The sequence below is a fragment of the Dromaius novaehollandiae genome, chromosome Z (genome assembly GCF_036370855.1).
Source record: "Dromaius novaehollandiae isolate bDroNov1 chromosome Z, bDroNov1.hap1, whole genome shotgun sequence".
Taxonomy (NCBI): domain Eukaryota; kingdom Metazoa; phylum Chordata; class Aves; order Casuariiformes; family Dromaiidae; genus Dromaius; species Dromaius novaehollandiae.
In genome coordinates this window covers 68288026-68307075 of record NC_088132.1, presented here as the reverse complement: position 1 = coordinate 68307075, position 19050 = coordinate 68288026, and the positions used below count along the sequence as shown (strand labels likewise).

Genomic DNA, 19050 nt, shown 5'->3' with positions numbered 1-19050 from the left:
TTTGTTAAGGTGAAGCTCCTTCTGATTTCTCCTGATTGTTGTCATTTAAGCTATGATTACGGGAAGGGATTGCTACTAACAGAAGAAATTAGCACAGGAGAAGTCTCATTCTCCTTGAATATTCTATGATTTGATTTTCCACAGGTGGCAGTAGGTATAGCTGATTTTGTGTCTCTGCTGTTCTGTGTACAGCCTGCTTTGGTATTTCAGTCTGACTTTGTGCAATTTTAATACAAAATTCATGAGCTCTTTGGAGAAAAGTGCTCATTGCAGTGGGAAGCACTTGCCAGCTTCTCACATCCCCCTTGCAACTGGAGTCATTGTTAACTGTATGTTTCTTTCTTTTTTTAGATCTCTGAGTAATCAGCCACCAAAGTAAGAAATATTCCATAAAAGGGTCAAACCATTGATCACTCAGAGAAGCTCAAAAGAAGTTACAGATCATTAAATTATCACACATTCTGAGATAACCACAGACTGAGGACTTAGTATTACTGGGCTTTAGAAGGAAACAAAGCGATATGGAGATTGCATAAGTCCTAGCGTATCTACACAAGTTTGTTCAGATTTTTGGACCAGGTATTGAAATGATACTTGTCTCTTATTTATGTAACCATTGTTGTTCATTTTCAGTCTGAAAATGATATATTGTATAATTCATTCTGCCCTGGCAAACTAACTGTTGTCCACTGTTCTGATTCATTATTTTTGGCAAGGCAAAGCAACATATGCCAGAGCTATGAAGAACAAGTTGAATTGAAATTTGTCTGAAATGTGCTATTGTAAAGCAATATTTCTTTTCAGTGTGCCTATTTTTTGTTTATCTGTATAGATCATATATTTTCATTTTTAATTTGGTATTTTATTTAAAAAAATCATGATCAGGCTTTATTTCCAGAAAACTGACTTTATTTTTCTTTATACCCAGTACAAACTGTTTATGGAAATAATTACTTGACAGTAATCTTTTCAAAGATTCTCAGTAACAAAATGAAAGCCTTGATCCCTTAGTCTAGATTCTTAAACACTGACAAGATAAATCAGAGCTTCATTAAATTAATGATTCAGTAATTAAAAAGAAGGATTCAGGGGAAAGGCTGAGAATAATATATAAAGTATAAAGGAAGTCTGCATTAAGTTACCATTAAATGGAAGAATAATGAATCATAAATTGCAGTTCTATAAATGCACATGTGTTCTGTGGGGAGACTAATGATCTATGCCCAGGAGCATTCACTGTAACGTCTTCCACTCAGTTGCTGTCAGCATCAATTATTTCATTATGATGAAAACTTCTGAAATGATCTGAGTTTGAGGAGAAATAAAAAATCAATAACTCTTTGCTTTGGATTTCTTTTCCTCTAGTTTGGGGACAAAGCTTGGGGGTATTGATAACTCGGAGTGCCGCTTTACAGGGGCAATTATAGTTAGATACACATTAGTAAACGTATCTTAGAGATGCGAAAAAAATGCAAGTCACATTCACTTTTTAATGATATCATTTGTGGTCAAATTACAAGTGTTTCGTGAGGAAGTTATTAGAGATTATCTGATTTGGCATACGGTGATGTCTTCGGGGATGCCTTGTAATATCTACGTAGTGAAGCAGGAAGAGGAAGTGCTCTCCATTTCTTTTCATTGCAAGTGTTAAGTGAGTTCATCTGATTCTGTTTTGGCATTGCTCAGCTCTTCTGTCATGTATGCATATGTACATATATACAAACGAGAGAATTGCTGAGAAATTATATATATAACCTAAAAGTGTATGTAATACATACTTACATTTATATACCTAATATAGTCAGTATAGTCTAAGCCAATATAGTCTAATATTGGCTACAAGCTAGACGCTGTCTGAGTGCTGCCATCAGTGGTGCTCCTGCCAGCTGCTGAAAGTAGGCCTCTTTGAATTCCTGAGTCTGACTTAAGATTGTTGATTTAATATTTTTAGAAGAGAAAACAAGCCTAAATCAGTGGAGAAATAATTGGCTGAAAACGTGAATTGCACAAGACTCATGTTCTCACTTGGCGCCTCAGAGAAAACACACTTTGAAGGAATTCTCCAGCCCAGTCTTCTCTGTTAATTTTGACTCTCCTCCCCCGCCACAAAAAAACTCCCGCCACAGATATTTTCTGTTCCCTAGTTAGCCACATGTAAAGAAGGCTTAATTTTTGATGTTGACGGTCTTATAGTTGGACTCTACTTTGCATCAGATGGGCAGCACGTTGTCAATACCTTTCCTGTCATGGGCCAAAAAGACCCCGAACAAAAGAGGCAGTGTGCAGCCTTACTGCAGTGTCTGGTGAATCCACAGTGAATCGACACTAGTGAGCAGGAATGTCTCAGCTGCACATCTGCTTTTTTGTGATTTTAACTAAATTACCCAAATTCTTTGAGAGAAATAAAATGGTAAAGTAGCTTAGTTCACGCATAATGCTTCATTTGAATGTGAGCCATGTGGAGCTTGTAAAGCCAGACGTTTAAAAATGAAGATCTGTAATAATGTTTAGGATACTAGCTGCAATGCTTAATGGCCAAATTAAGCTCCATAAGAGCAATGGAGATTTAGGTAATAACAGCAAACTTATCTAAGCTCCACCTTTTGTCCTCAAGAGCCATCTCCTAGAGTATGGATGACACTACTGTCAAAAGTGGGGAGAAAATGAGAGCCACAGAGATTGTAACTTTGCCCAAGTTGCATACTAAGACACCAGAAAGGTTAAAATAAAATTTGTATCTCTCAACTTTCAGTCCTGTACTGTTCAGCACTAAAATGTTCACCCGCTGTGGTGATTAGTCATTAGCTTTTGTGATCCAGTAAATTTTGTTTATGTTTCTGTATTAACATTTTGCCAAATCTTTCCATATGCTGTGTTTTCTCTTAGAGTAGTGATTACTTTGGCAGTGTGCATTTAATAGGTGATTGTCTTAATATTCTTTATTTCCTTTTGGAAAAATGTTTTCTTCTACCTTCTTACATTCCTGGATCCTTTTATCCTTAAAGTAGTTTTAATTTTAGTTAAAATTAAAGAACAACTGCTTTCCTTGTTTTCCAATATCTTTTTTATGTTTTATTTGCATATTTTAAAATATTTATTCAAAAAGGGGTGGGGGATGGTGAGAGGAAAGGGAATCCCATTCAAAAGCCAGGCCTTCTAATTTTGCAGAAAATTATCTGGAGCTTTTAGAAGATCACTCACTGATCATGAGTCAACAGTGTCATTTGGTTACAAAAAGACAAATAGAGCATAATTTATGAAGTTGTAAGACAACTGTATGAGATAATCCTTTCATCTTGGCATTCTTTCTGAAGTTTTATCAAAGCTATTTCAGACTTGAGCTAACTGGAGAGAGTCCGGAGGAAAGCTGTGAGAATGATCAGTGATCCAGAAAACTTGATTGAAAGAATTGGTATTACTTCATATACAAAAGAACAGAAGTATAATAGCCTTCAAATAGGCAAAGGACTGTGATAAAAATGTAGGAAATAACCTATTTTTCATTCCCCTATCAAGAAAAAAAAAAGTAAAAGAGTTAAATTGCATCAAGAGAAACTTGAGGTACATATTAGAATAACCTGCTTAGAAGCAAGGATAGTCAAGCATTGGGATAGATTGCTTGGGGAGGTTGTGAAATCTCCATCTTTGTAGCTCTTTTGAAAATCCAATAGAGTTCAGGAAAGAATTAGTTGATTTGGTTGTAAAGAATGGGAACAGACCAGATGATCTCTGGCCGTTCTTTCCAGCCATATTTTCTGTGGCTGTATTACACAGGTCAGAGAGTTTCACCCAGTAATTCATGTTCTTGAAAGATACTCAGGCTTGAAAAGAAAGTTCAAGTGAATGGAGATCTTTTTTGTTCAACCTCTAGTAAATTCCTGTTTGTACCTCATTTCGACCTTGTTGTAAAAAAAGTTTTCTTTATTTCTATTCTTGATTCTTCAGTACCTCTCTTCATTAAAGAGCAGTCTGATATCGGTAGCTTCTTCCACGTGCAGGTTATGATTAACTACAGTTGAGTAATCCTTTGTCTTTTTCTTGAATAAATGGGAGAGATTATCTTGATTATAAAAAGCTGTCCCAGACTTCAAATAACTTTCCTAGCTCTTTGCTCTTTTGAAGTCTGTTAATCTCTTAAGTGTGGGCTTCAGTGAGAATTTACTACACTAACGCAGGAATACAGTATTTTCTCAGCTTGTACTTGGTGTTTCCCTGTTAATTTATCAGGGAAATTCCCCTTTTAAGTTGTTGGTGTGTGAGCAAGAGGTTCAACTAGTAGTGTTATGGATTTCCTGCCATCCAGATCTCTAAATACTTTACATAAACATTGACTAAACGGTTCTTCATAACATTCCTCCAGTTCAAGTAGATACTTATTAACTGTAGCTGGGTATGTGACATGTTTCGCTCATGAAAGACAGCCTGAATGCTGTTTCTGGATACCATAAGATCTATCCTATATGTCAGATGCAATATTACTACCTACTTAAAAAGTTTGGACTTCTTGTCTGTTTACATCCTTTACAATGCTGATGGTTTCTTTATAACCCAGAGAAGTATATTAATTCCTATATTTGGCCTTGGACTGCAGTGCTGACCTCATGAGCTGTCCTGTCCAAAGATACATTTGTAAGCATAATGCAGCATAAAACATAAAACTATGCGTGCCAAAACAAATATCAGTTGTTACTCAGCTTAGTGCTGCTAAGAAAATATTCCGGTTATTATTATATCAAAGAGGCAAAGATTGCCAAATCCATAAGAACAGCAGTGTGGTTCAGTAAAGCATTTAAAACTTGAAGGGCAAGTCTAGATTTAGTGTTAGACTCCTAAAGGTATGAAGGGATTGAGGGAGAGAAGGCTGATTTGGAATGAAGATGTCATCCCTCGTCCAGCATATGCTGGTGAGGCAAATGGAAGGGTGAAAGGAGGAAAACAAGTGTTTGGTTTTGGGTTTTTTTTTTCTTTTTCTTTTTTTTTTTTTTTTTTTTTTTTTTTTAATGGGAGACTATCTGAATTGAGGAAAAAAATGAAACAAAGAGGGAAAGTTCTGGTGGTTTTTGTCAGTGTTTCCTTGGAAGAATTTAGGGAATTCCTGAGTACGGAAAAAGTTGATGAGACGGTTGGAGAAGTGAGTTCACGGTGGGAAAAAGGTAGGTCAGCTAAGGATGTGAAACCTCATTATATTAGAGAAGTAGAGTTTGAAGTAGTTCAGATGTTTGAACTTAAGGAGGATGGAATGATTTGATAGTGGATGAAAGTTTCTGGAAACAATTTTTGTTGGAGATGGTCATAGCAAAGAAAGAGCAAAGAAAGCAGATACTGAGGATGAATTAAAGCTGGGGAAGCAGGAGGATGGATTTATGAGGGGAAGAAAGTTAGGGAAGAGAGGAATTGAATGAGGGAGAGAATCAGCAACCAGAAAGAAGAAGGGAGGAAAGGAAGGGAGGAGAGAGCTGAAGTCATCAGTGAGAGTGAGCTGGACATTAGGGGGAAAAAAATAAGTGACAGCCTGTGACAGCTGATAAGTGATTCTGAAAAAAGCTCAGAGAAAATGCTTAGAAGGGATCCTGCATTCATCAAAACAAGGGAACACTGCTCAGTGGAAGTGGGATCAAGGTAATAACCCTTGGGGTGAATGGGGGTGTTCAGTTTGTGCTGCAGATTGAACTGAGAGATAAGAACAAGAGAATGTATGATAATTAGTGAGGCTACAGTAGGTTAAAAGTACAAAACCCTACTCTTGATCAGGGAAATCATAAAAATACATGTGAAGAGCCCATTTTTCCTTTTGGTCATGACAAATATTTTCAAAACAGCTTCAGGAGACAGTAGTTTGGGACCCTGTACGAGTCCCACACATCACAGGATAGATGAATAAAACTCTGTCAGATACAATCAGAATGAAACTCTTGGGCAGATTACATTTTGTCTTGTTACTGCAAGTTAACCTTGAACCCTGGAGCCACAGTAACTGTGTATGTTTATGGCCCACAGCCACTGTAATGTCATTCATCTTAATTGTTGAACTCAAATTTATGCATGTTCAAAGTGTTCATGTAAATGATGACCTTAATACGTTTAATATCAATTCAAATAAATGCTGGAACAAAATGTCAGTATGTCTGTGTGCATATACATGCATGTATGCACACATCTGTAAAAAGATGTGCATTGCTTTGTAGTTAAAAACAGGCATAAATAAAGTGGCGGTGCTTGTTATCCATCTGTCTGTTCTAGGCCACTGCCCCTCCTATTTCCTTTCTTAGGAGACCACATGCTAATGCACAGAAAGGCAATTGCTGTGAGCATAAAACTACATGCTAATATGTTCTTCTACCTACTTTACCTCTTTCTGGGAATAAAATGACCTTGATCACGTTAACTAGTAACTAGGTTGAGGCTGCTGTGTTCTGGAGTAACATACCAGAAAAGACGCTGACATTTCTCTTAATTTTGATGACTTCCATGTCATAATGCAGGATTAACTCCATCTCAGTAGCATTGTATTGGAGCACTTTATTTGATTTAATGAGGGGAGCGGTGAGTGCCTATGGAGGCACACTGCAGCCTGTGCAATTCCCAGACATTCCAGCTGAGCAGTGGTTTAATTTTGGTCAGCCCGCTCCCTGGGGAGCAGATGCCTGCACACATACCCAGTGGAGCATTGCATCCTGCTTGCCTTAAAACTGATTGCAGAACAGTATCTGAAAACAACATGTTTTCAGATGGTTTCTTAAAAACAGGGTTTACCAGTTTGGGGTTTTTCTTGGCTTAGATGCACTTTCAAAGAACAAAAGGTCTACTGGCATGCTTGGGACCAGTTCATCTATTCCACTTTACCCTTTTCTAACAGGTTAGTTCATGAGGCGTTTAAGGAGATCTCCTGGGCACAGATCTCTGTGGAACCCTGACGTGCCAGTGAGGAGCTAAGCCTGTTAATCAGTTTGGGAAGCAAACTAGTCCTGGATGGTCCCTGTCTTAACTCAGTGCTGTAATCCTTTTGTTTGCCACATGGGTTCATTAGGATGATTAGAATTAAAAAAAAAGTTTTTGGAAAAAAAACTCACTTGTATAGTCCATTCATGCAAATCTGCGTTCTTCTTTTGCTGAAGATGTAGTTCTTCCAAGATCATTGAAGGTGTCTGCTTGCCATGTAAACATATAGCTAGTTACTTTATGTGCAGTAGTGCCTCTCTTTCACACATATTGAAGTGGCAGAGCCAAGTATAAATATAACTGTCTTCATGTTTGTGTGTCTTGTTCTAAGCTGCAGTCTTGCAAATAAGCATTGTCATTGCATGCAGTCTGTGTGCTATCACCGCTTGCTATCAAGAGAAACAAAATGTTCCGAGTATAATTAGGTAATCAGGAATTAGGACATTTCCTTTCTGTTGCCCTTAAAGTAGCTAAATCTTTTCGCTGTTGAGCAGGATTTCAAAATATCTTGGAAAAGCTACTGGAATAATTTTTCCCTCTGCTTTTGTAGTAGGAGTCTGACTTTGTCACATGAAGATCGTTTCCACTTGCTAATACCCTACCAAGTGTTTTGAAACAGGAATTTTTCAGTAGTCCTTGTTAGCTCATTTCAGTCAACAGCTGCCTTAGATGCTATTACTTCATTTCAGTCGAAGCTGTCCCTTTATTGTTGAAAAAGAGAATTGTGGCTTATTGGTCAATCATTTTTCTTTGAGATTGAGTTCTTTTGAAAATCAAAATTAAATCAATGTTGGAGGCCTTACAGAATTATATATAAATGGGACAAACAATCAGATCCTCAACCTCATAAAAAGTGAGCAAGCTCTTTCTGAAAAATGGGATGTTAGAACTTGTTTATGCATATTATGGTGTAAAATGTAAAGCCCTATCCTGTAACGAATCATCCAGCCCTCTTATTTAATGATATGAATCAGGAGAGATCCCTCCTTACAGATATCACTTTGGCTAAAAACACACAGAATGACTTATTTTAACCTTGATTGATGGTGCATATTATTCTTGCTTTTGCCGGGAAAATTCCTTCTCTTATTTTCAGAGGTATCTTTAATTTTTCAAGGATTCAAGGTTCAAGGATTTTTGTTTAGATGATTGTTTGTCACTGTTGCCTTTTTTTTTTTTTTTTTTTTTGGTAACACTGTTACAGAGGTGCCACTTAGCCTTTTACCATTGCAATGAAGGAGGATTCCTGAGAAATACGATAAGATTTCCACTCACGGTCTATGACATTTTGCGTTCAATTCTTTATTGTTTAGAGATCTGTCTGTATATTAAAAAAATACATATCAAAGGCAGAAAATTTTATGGGTATAAATCAAAATTTCTGCTGCTCTTTCTTAAGCCAGTTCTAGCACTCAGTCAAGGAAAAATCTTATTTAAAATATCGCTTTCTTCTCATTAAGGCTAGCGTGATGTGGCCCTAGCATTCAGTCTGAATGTAGACAGCATTTCTTTGGATGTTATTTGTGTTTTTCTGTGGCTATTTCTTGTTTCTGGTTGTTTAAGGAGCTTGATATTGTGAGATATGATCTTTTTTTTTTGTAGTCCCATCCAATAGAAGCCAAATTCCTGTGAATTACTCAATTACTGTCAGCACCATGGCTGACTTTTTAAATTATTTAACAAAGCTGACAACAAAGAGATCAGAGAAGTTAATCCTAGCAGTGCAAACCAGCACATTTCTTAAAAACTCCTGCCACAAAATGCTTGAGGTTGGAAGAGACCTCTGGAGATCATCTAGTGCAACCTTCCTGCTCAAGCAGGGTAAATCAGTGTCACCTATGTCCATCAAAATTTCCATTGCTTATGCTCTCAGAACCAGCTCAGGCTTTTTTTATTGGCTTTGAGGGGAAAAATACGTTCCCTTTTTCCCTGGACCTGTCCTTTTATTTTTACAAATACTAATTGCTGTTCAAGTCAGAAAAATGGGTTAAATCATCACTTCCATCCTTGGAAAGAAGTAACCTTCTGTGTTGAATTAATAAATTTTTTTTTGAAGTTTAAAAGTGCTCCTAGTTTAAGACCATTTTAGACAGTGCTGCTCTGCCGAATATGGCCGTGATAAATATGCTTAGGAATTCTGACCATAACAAATGCTGTCCATTTGTTTTTAACAGCATGCCATCTTCCTGTGAATTTTACATGCTGTCTTTTCAGAGGAAAAGAAAGTGTTACTTTCTTGAAATTAGCTGTCTATAAGTTATTACACTATAATTTTGTTGTCTAAAGTGGTAGGAGTGAAATACTATTCATCCAAACCCTCTCCTTGATAATTTGGAGTTTTCTTCCAGTCCAGCTGATTTGTACCTTAGATGTACATAGAAAATTAGTCTTGATCAGTCTCTCTGACTTCTCTTGGCCATTTAAATCTATGTTTGTACATTTTAATGTCAAGGTTAGGGTAGGATAGTGCAGCTTGGCCGGCTGCCAGCGGCAGGAGACGCTTGAGGCAGCCGTCGCTGTGTGAGTGAGCAGTGCAGGTGGGCCCGTCGCGTCCATTGTCCGGGCGCCCAGCTGGGGGCCTTTCCGGGCGGAGGACAGTGTCAGGACACCCGTTAGTACTGTGATATGTCCTTTTCCCTCCACCGTGACCTTTGTTGTGCCTGAACTCACCTGTGTTTTTGTTTCTGCTGATTTTGCCTAGGTGCTGGGATGGCTGGAGGTGGTCGCATTTTGCAGTTGATCTGAGGGAGGCGTGAAGCATCATCTGTACCCTGCTGACATTTGAGGTACTGTGATAGCCTTATTTTACCTGCAACAAACTTTACGTATACATGTTGACTAAGCAGAGCTATCAGATTGAGTCCTGTAGTGCTCTGCAGATGACCCTCACAAATCCTGCGATCCGTTCCTGCAGAAGGTGGTATTGATAATAGCCAGTACACAGATTTCAATTCGGGATCCCAATCTTAACTTTTTCATATTCCCCCAAACAATACAAATACTTGAATTAAGGCTTCAAGCCTATTTCTACTGAGCATTAGGAGCTAGCATTTGAGATAGGGGACTCAGCAAGTGGTAGAAGTCCTGAAAATCTTTTTTTCTTTGTCTGAGAGAAATTATTTTATTTTATTTTATGAGACATTTCTCATTTGTAAAGTTACTTAAAGTATTAATTGTCTGATGCTTTCAATGCATAATATTGAAACAAATGGAAAAAATATACATGTTTTTCCAGGGAGAAAGAGCTTGAAAATGCTTATTGTGACATTATATATGACCAATCTTAGTTTAAATGACACTTAAATGATGTCCAGTTTGAATGTATGTATTTGGTCCGATTCATTTCTGGACTGTATTTCTGTGAGCTTAATCCAATTACAGTAGGGGTGAATTTGAATCAAAAACAGCGCAGAAATATTCTGTGGTATAAGGGATCTAGACTTGTGATTATTTATGCCATAGAACTGGAAAGCTATTATCTAGCATTAAACAATTACATAAGATTTTACAACCAGCTTTTGTGTACCATAACAGTTTTATGCAACTTAGCCGGCTATTTCTGTCTAAGCATACATAAGTGCTATTTTATTAAACAGAAGAGAAATTCTAGAGTTTGTTTTCTTTGGTTGTGATAGAATATAGGTAAAACTTGCTACCCATTGTCCAGATTTTTAATGTTTCTAAGATCAGATAATTGAACTCTATATGCATTCATTGTACCATAAATCTCTGCCTGAGAGACTTGTCTAAGGATTAACTGATTCGTTTAAGAAAATTAAATGGTCAGAATAATGAAAACTTGCCTGTTAAATATGTATGTAAAGTAGGCTTAACTTACAGTCATTAGGGACCTCCTCAACCAAAACCTTCGTTGTTGTGGTTACCTTGCCTTCTCGTATAAAATTATTAAGCACACTTGAAAAACGTTTTATGAATGATTTCTCTAATTTTATAGCTGAAGCATGGTAACGCAACCATACAGAAAGCTTCTTTTATATTCTGTTCTCATGGCTTCCCATGCCCAGCATCCCTGTTGTTCCCCAGCTAAGCCGCCTTCCTGTTGCTCCTCTTCAAGCAGCAGCGCGAGAAGCGTGTCTAGTGCTTGGGACGCCCGACGGGGACTCGGGGTCTGGAGTCGCTTCTTAGCCCCGCCACTGGCTCTCTCTGCGATTCCCCCACCTTGCTCAACTTCATGGCGTTTCAGTTTCCTATTTGTAAACGAGGGCTAATAATATTTAACTGCCAGATAGGAACAAAGCATGCTGATACACAAGAGATGCTGTTACTCATATAGCGAGCCATGCTTGATTCTGTACTAACGCTGCATTACCAAGGGAGAGTTGTAACCTTTCACATGACCCCATCCTTGGAAATTGATACTGGATCCCTGGATGGTAAAAATCATTTCTCTGGTGCTTTCTCTTGTGGTGTTTTCCCCTAACTCGACCAGACTAACTAGACTTAAAGAATATTTTGGCACAGGGAACAGGAACTAACTTTCTCCAAGGGTGATGTGATTGTAAGGGAAGGGAGATTATGCTGACCAGATATGCTGAAAATTATATACCTGTAACTTACATTATCTATGCTAAGTTAGTTTTAGATTAAGATAAGAATTGAAAATGTGATAACTGTTCCCGAGTAGATCCATTAATGGCTGGCCTTTATATATTTACCTTTTAATACATCTTTGGCAGTAGCAGCCCTAGACTGAGTTTTCTGGAAACAGATTTACTGCTCAGCTCTTCTGTGAAATTGAGGCATTTAATGCCTTATGCACAGTGGGAATGTTCATCTGCACGTTTTCTAAACTGAGATTAATGAAGTGTTCTACTCTCAATAAGGATTTCGTTATCCTAAATCAATGTGTAGCATTCTTTCCTTAAAAATTAAACAGATACCTTGTTACTTCAAGTCTGCGATACTAAAAGTGGTCCATAGATGTGGCAAAAGTAATTTGTGTCTCATTGACATTTACAATCCAAATGGAAGATAACACAAGGCACAGCTTTAAATAGATTTTGACAGTGTTGGTAGTTCTGCTGAATATGCTGGAAAAAATTTTAATATCTGGCTGAAAGTAGCAGAGGTGTTTGTGAAATAACTGCTGTAAAATATTCCAGTATTTGAAGTTTCTTTAGCTGTTAATGCTTATCCAGCTACTGGGTCAGCACACTTCTCTCTTTTTCGAATGAAGATCTGCTAATTTTCTTCCCGTAGAATACAACATAAAGAGTACAGAAACCATTTGTGATGCTGTGTGTGCATGAGGAAAGCTAAGAGAATGGAAACAAAACTGACTGTGATCTCTTGCTCCACAATTTGGAAAAACTTACAGGCTTACATGGCTTCTCTCCTTTGAATGACCTTTTAAACCAAGGGAAGAACCTGCCTAAACTGACAGTGTCAGCGTGCAGATGTTATATTGACAATAAATGTATCTGTCAGTTTAATACCAACAAGTCGTAATACTTTTCTCATCAGACAACTTCTTTAGTGATCTTAGGCTACCACAAACTATATATCCACCATTTGTGGGTTATGTCCAGTAGCTTGCAACTGAGATCAGATCCAAATCCTGTGACCGCTAGTGTTACAAGTAGACCAAAAAGGTATATATCCTTAATTATAAAGAACAAAAACAGCCTTTTTTTGTAGCTTTGTGATCTCTTCTCATAATTTTGCTTTATAGTCCATCATGCTGACTGAAGTGTTTGCCTTTTACCAGCTAATAATATAATCATCAGTAGGATAGTTTAATATTAAATGAACTAAGTCAAATTCTGCTGCTGCTGAATCATATGTTACTGCAGATTTGAAATCAAAGCTAAGATTCAGTTTGAATGAGTCTAGCAAAGCCAGGTAGTATGTCCTGGGGAAGGCCACAGGCAGTCATATTTGAGTAACAAATATACATAAGATGGAAGGGAAACTAACAGGTTAGGCATAAAAATATACTGCCCCAAATACCTACTTTTTTTTAATGAGAATATTCCATGTTTAGTGGTATCCATTTCTACTCTAGCTCTCTGGTACTCTTAACTCATATGGAATTCTAGCTAAAACATCTCATAAATATTCTGACTGGGAATTTTTTGTGAAATTAAAAATAGGTCTTTCAGGGTAAATACACTACACTGGACCAGTGAGAACAATCAAATTAGAATGTAGGGGAAGCTATCCTCCCACACAGTTTTATGTGCTTTAAAAATACAAACCAGCAAAAAGTTTTGCATTGTAGATATTACTGTAGGGTTTATTACATGTGACTAGTAAAAATGTGTCAGGAGGGTCCAGTTCTTTGCAGTGGTGTATGAGGACTAAATCTGGATTTTGGAAAGGCTAATTCCAATTTTTCCCGCTTAGCTGCAGTTGACCCACTGTTAGTATAGCAACAGCAGAAGGAAGCTATGCTCTCCTTTGGGCTGTGGCCAGCAGAAAGGAGAACTGGAGTGTTCAGGCAGCTGTCACTGCTTTAAGAGCCATGTTTCTCTAGGCAGAAATGGCACTGGCTGAATGGCACCTTTTCATGGGCTATACATCTGGTTTATGAACTACATGGCATAAATAAAGCCTATTTAAAGAATCATACAATCCTTAAAGAAAGAAGTGCTAGTCCTTTTCTCATAGATTTTTCTATACAGCGCTACCATCATCTCTGTTCATGCTATAGCTCCTAATAACAGCTGCTTGTTACCCTATCAGATGACTTTCAGCCACACCAGTAAATTAAATGTACAACTCCCATCATGACAAATTCTTGGAAAAAGTAGCTTTCAGGTTGTTTCAGATAAGCTAGTTGCTTAAAAATCACACACAGCATTATACATATTTCCTACCATTTCTGCAGTGTGATACCTCAACATTTCAGTTCCAAAACTGTTTTTGAGATTCTGTGTCAAACATGTATGTAAGTATACACAGCAGTATCTGTGTATCAGCAGATCTGTATCAGGTATCTATATCGAGAAACTTAAGCCCTATACATATTTTAATCATTTAAGACTTATGATTTAATAAACCCTTTTCCTCTAATATGAAAAAAATGAGACACAAGGACATTAAAACACAATTGTAAGAGCTCAGCAAGTTCTGCGTTTGGGGGACTTTTCTGCTCTGTCAGGGTGCAGCTGTTGGGTACCTCCCTGGCAGCTGAGCTATTCGTGAGAAAGCTGGCTGACCCACAATGTATGATTTTTTTTTTTTCTGTGAGTTGTAGCTCTCTGCTATAGAGAATGTGGCTGAGATTGGAAGATAGCCGGCCTCCTAGGGAGACAGAAACTGAATTCCAAGGCAGCCAAAACCAGATTCCTGTTAGCCAAGAAACTTATTTGGTAGACCACCAAGTTATCCTGCAATTAATTGTTCTCTGCAACCCACAGAACAGCTAACATCTGGATTCATTTTCTAAGCTATGAGAAGACTACAGACTTTGAGGGGTTTGGTTTTTGGTTTTGGGGGTTTTTTTTTCTTTTTTTTACATGTGGTGAGGACACCTTATATAGACTTACATTTAGAGCCAGCTCTGAATATGGCTGGTCAGGTCTCAGTAATCTTTGCACATGATCCCTTTTAGAGTCTGCAATAGCAGCAACAGAAAAATGTCTTACTTGAATGGACTATACTGAGTCATTATTTCTCTTTATGTATAAATTCAGTCACCTGTTATCAATTCTGATTGCTGAAGGCAAACTTCTATGCAACAAGTGAAATAAAAATCAGGACTAATTTGTACATCAGGCTAATTTGAAACTCAAAGCTCCATCTACTGTGATATTCTACAGTTTTAATAATATTGGGTTAAAAACCTATGTACGTGTGATTTATCTAAGGCTTCTCTACACCTTGTAATAGAACTGGAGACTAATCAGTCTCCTCACGCTCACTGTGAATGTAGTTGCTTACACGCATGATTCAAATGTGATTGTTAAGTGTCATAGACATTTTGGGAGCACATGATATCATCATTAATGACTTTTAAAAATATATATATATTTGAACTTTTATGGTCAGGTCTTTTTTTAAATGGGAGCCTTTTATCTTTCCAAAAATAAAGTTCCCTGTGATATTAAACTTCATCAGTGTAAGAACCACAAAAAGGGGCAATCATACTCTTTCCCAAGTAAAATGAAGTAACAATGATTCCACTTGTATGCAGAAAGTTTCCATACATGATCACATGAGTGAGACTAAAAAGACTGAAGTTTAGTCCACAGGGCCATGTATTGAGTAGGATCATATAAATATGCTGATTAGAGGGAAGAGAGCCAAAACACTCTTGTGTTTTGCTGACAGGTTTGTGCAAAAGCAGCCTTGCTCCCTGTTCAGCATGGAAGTGGATACTGAGGCAAGGCTGCTGTTCAAACTGCAGAAGAATTAAGCTTTAAGAATTAAATTTAGCTTCATATGGGATTTATTTTTGTGACTAGCCCTCACAATATCAATATGAGTATAAGCAATAATTCTGGCAGTAGTGGATGAAGTATCGGGCTCTCAGCTATACCTCAGGGCAGATATCTTGTAAATTTTGTCTGTAAACATCTACTTACTCATGGTCCTCTGTAAAATAACAATGACAGAGATGGAGAAATGTGGACACACTGGTCCATTTTAATAAAATGTAGTTGAATCTGCTCCAGAGTTTCACTTTCTTAATTGCAAAGTGTGCAATGTGATGGACTTCCTGAAGGGGAGGGTGTCATGAAGCAGAGTTGCTCTCCCGCTGCCAGCTGGCCAGGCATGCATTGAGCAGCTCTTCTATTTATAGTGCAAGTTGCAGAATATCGGTTTTTCAGTTGATCGTTCACCTGTTCACTAATGTTCTCTGGCAGGTGAAGCACTGAAAGGGGATGCAGTCCATGCCTTACCCTGCTCCTGGGCTGTGGTGTAAACGCAGGCGAGCCATTTCCTTTCCTAGTGTCTCCATTTCCCCATTGTAAAATGGAAAATGACACTCACCCCCACTGTAGACTGCTTCAGGATTTGCTGATGGAGAAGCCTGTCTGAAAGCATTAAAAGATCTCTTTAGAAATAGAATTGGTACATTTCCTATAGTGTTAGTATTGCTATTTCTGTTGCTTATTTAGCAGATAGGTCTTAGTTTCTTAGTTGGTGGGGGTTTCTTCAAAGAAATGTTGGGCATTGGACCTGAGTAACGCCTTTCAATTTCAGTTAAAAATTTCTAATTATAACCTGTCGTCTCCTTTTACCTTTCTGATTCTAAAATACATACTACCTTATAGTGCTATGCTAACTGCAAGTGCCCACTTAGAAAATTAACTGGGCGATTGTCATCACCTCTTAATAGGTCACTAAATCTAGAGATTACCATGCATGGCTGTTTGGTTTATTGCCCTTAAAAAAGTCAAGCTGGCTTGATCACACACTGTGCAATGTACATCTCCACTTCCTTAACAAATACTCACTCATCAAAATATTTTCTTATCTCATCAAAATATTTTCTTATCTCATCAAAATATATCCTTATCTCATCAAAATATAACAGATTCATATGTGAGATGCTTCATAAAAATATACTTCGACCTTGTTATTTGGGTATTTTAATCTGCAGATCTTACCAATGCAAGTAGAGGGAGAAGTGAACCGAATTTTTGAAATTTTATCAAAGGTCTGGACAGACATCAGCTCTTCTGCAAGAGTTGCTGCTTACCTCATGTAAACTTATTTTAGTGACGCTGTATATAGAAGTACTGAGTAATGTTCTTCTCGTGCTGGTAACATTCAGTATCTCTCTCAGCTTTGTTAATTTATACCAACTAAGGATCTAGCTGATAATCTTTTTATATGGCTATTCCAAATGTTTTATGCAACTGTTGAATGCACTAGGCTACTTCTTGGTAGATGTGCACAGCTTGTATATTCAGATTTGTATGGAGTTGAAGCAGCAAATCAGTGGGGAATTGGGCCAGGGAACAATGCTGATATGGTTTTTACAGGAGAGACATGGAAAGCAGTTCCACATATTGGTTCTCGTCATCTAATATGTGTCTGTTTATTTTTTACTATGGAACTTTTTTAAACAGAGAATTTTACTTGAAATTATTTTGAAAAGCAGTTTTATTGAACAAATTCAAAATCATACACAAACTCCTACATCAGCTTAAACCAGACTTAAAGTTAGTTTCCATCCATAAATTACAGATGTAAATTAAATCAATATATATCATTGCCTAGACTGATACAAACTTCCAGACAAAAAATTGCACCAATTTAAATGCACTATTTACAGTTGTACCTTTTGTCAAGCTGATTAATCTTTATATGTTGACCAAGCAATAGAAGGTGATGCAGGTAGCAGCATGTGAAGGTTATGTGACTACTTTGACTCATGAGTGGCCATCCTGAAATCCTGCCAAAATCCTTTGTCTGTCAGCTACCAGCTTTCATTTAATCCAGTAGTTAAGTCAGTAACTTCCTTAATGCCGTACAAGCATTGTAACATAGTCTTTAATCTGATTTGCAGCACATGAATAATTTAGCATGCGTTAGACCACGTAACTCATTTGTCTCATAGTAATGAGCTGTCAGGTAGTTCCATTAGTCTAAGATAAGTACCAGGGTCTTGAACTTAAGTTTTACAGTTTCTTGAAGATGTTTTCCCTGGAGGAAAAAGATTTTGTTTAAATAGTATTGAAAATGAAACCCTGTTGAGAATTATTCTGGAATTATTCTTTGAGATCTGAAAGGCAGGTTTGTGTTCAAGGTTATTAAAAGAAATTGGGGGTGCTTTGTTCAAAAATACTTAGCTATAACCAAACCCTATTTCACCGGAGGTCAGCAGGGGCTTCATTTGCAGTATGAAATTTCTCTTGCAGGAGCTGTCTCTATCCATGATCAACCTGATCATGTCACAGAATAGCTCATGAGAGCAGATGCAGACTTCTGCACTGAAATTTAGCTTACCATATTTGCCAGAGTGCTAGTTAGTATGTTTATTAAGTCCTGTGATACACAGATACTAGCACACAAAAGAAGGCTTACAAAGAAAATACCACTAGAATTGCACTAGAATTGGCCTGCTATATAAGTGCAATCTGGTAGCACCTACAGGAAAGTTCTTTAATATTAAGTGCATGAATTATTCTGTAGGTTACGCTTGTGTTCTAGCCCAAACTCCCACTAATGTTGCATAGGTTGCTTTCTACGAAGATCCCCATGCTCAAGATCTTCATCATTCTGCCAGGTGCTAAGAACTCTGGCTCTGCTAGGTGAACTACTTAGCCATCTTCTCATGTTAAATATTCTCATGTTAAAATAGCCTTGCCTGCTTAAAATCAGATGTCTTTATTGCTTTGCTAGATTAGGGGCAAACTGCTGAGTCCTGACAGGATTTAAACTTTAGCAGAAGCAAGATACAGAAAAACTGCTTTTTTTTTTTTTTTTTTTAATACTGGCACAGAAGTGTTTTACAACACTGGGAATATTGTTTAATTTCTTATGTAATGTGTGAATAATTATCTTAAAATGTTTTTCTTTTGGCAATTCAGGTAAAAGCATTTTTTTTAATACAGATTATGGGGGAGTTCTAGATATAAATTCAGACATTTCTTTTTCCTGTCTTGTCATAATATTTGACATCATATTGATGCATTATATTTCTTTAAACAGTAGAATATACTTTTGTTCCTACAGAGAAATTCTCTCACTTTGCAATGCATTATACAAGTAAAGCAAAGAGATGGATTTTGTCTTTTGGATGACTGTTAGTTAAATTAAAAAAAAAAAAAAAGCCTGGGAAAAATTACCACTGTAGTTGAGAAAAGTGTTTATAGCCTGAAAGAATTAACGTTCCCATAAATAGGCCTGAATCCTCATCCTTAGTGATACAAGTACATGTAAAACTGAGTATCAGCTCAGAAATTCCTGTCTGCATGATAGCAGCTGGATGTTACAGTGACTTCCAGCTGAGATGCATCTACTTTACTGCTGTGGTATCTTTTGGGGGCTGAAAGGCAAGCAAAATAGTGAAGTGTTTTCCAAGTTGAAAACTTTTCCACCTGTGTGATAGACAGAAACTTAAAATATAACTTTAATTCTCTTTTAGCAATTGTTTCCTGAAGGAGATGATCAACTAATTTTACAGCTAAGGTC

General features: G+C 37.3%; 1 protein-coding gene across 5 annotated transcripts in view; it reads left to right on the top strand.

The window, feature by feature from the left end:
• Positions 1–19050, top strand: part of LOC112992471 (growth hormone receptor) — a 137449-nt gene that overhangs the window by 38835 nt on the left and 79564 nt on the right. For 4 of the 5 annotated variants that reach the window (XM_064502367.1, XM_064502368.1, XM_064502369.1 and 1 more), the window contains exon 2: positions 9641–9725. The gene's annotated coding sequence lies outside the window, so the exon portion shown is untranslated. Of the gene's footprint in view, positions 1–351; positions 580–9640; positions 9726–19050 lie in introns of those variants that run through there. The other variant, XM_026115581.2, reaches the window with a different exon arrangement.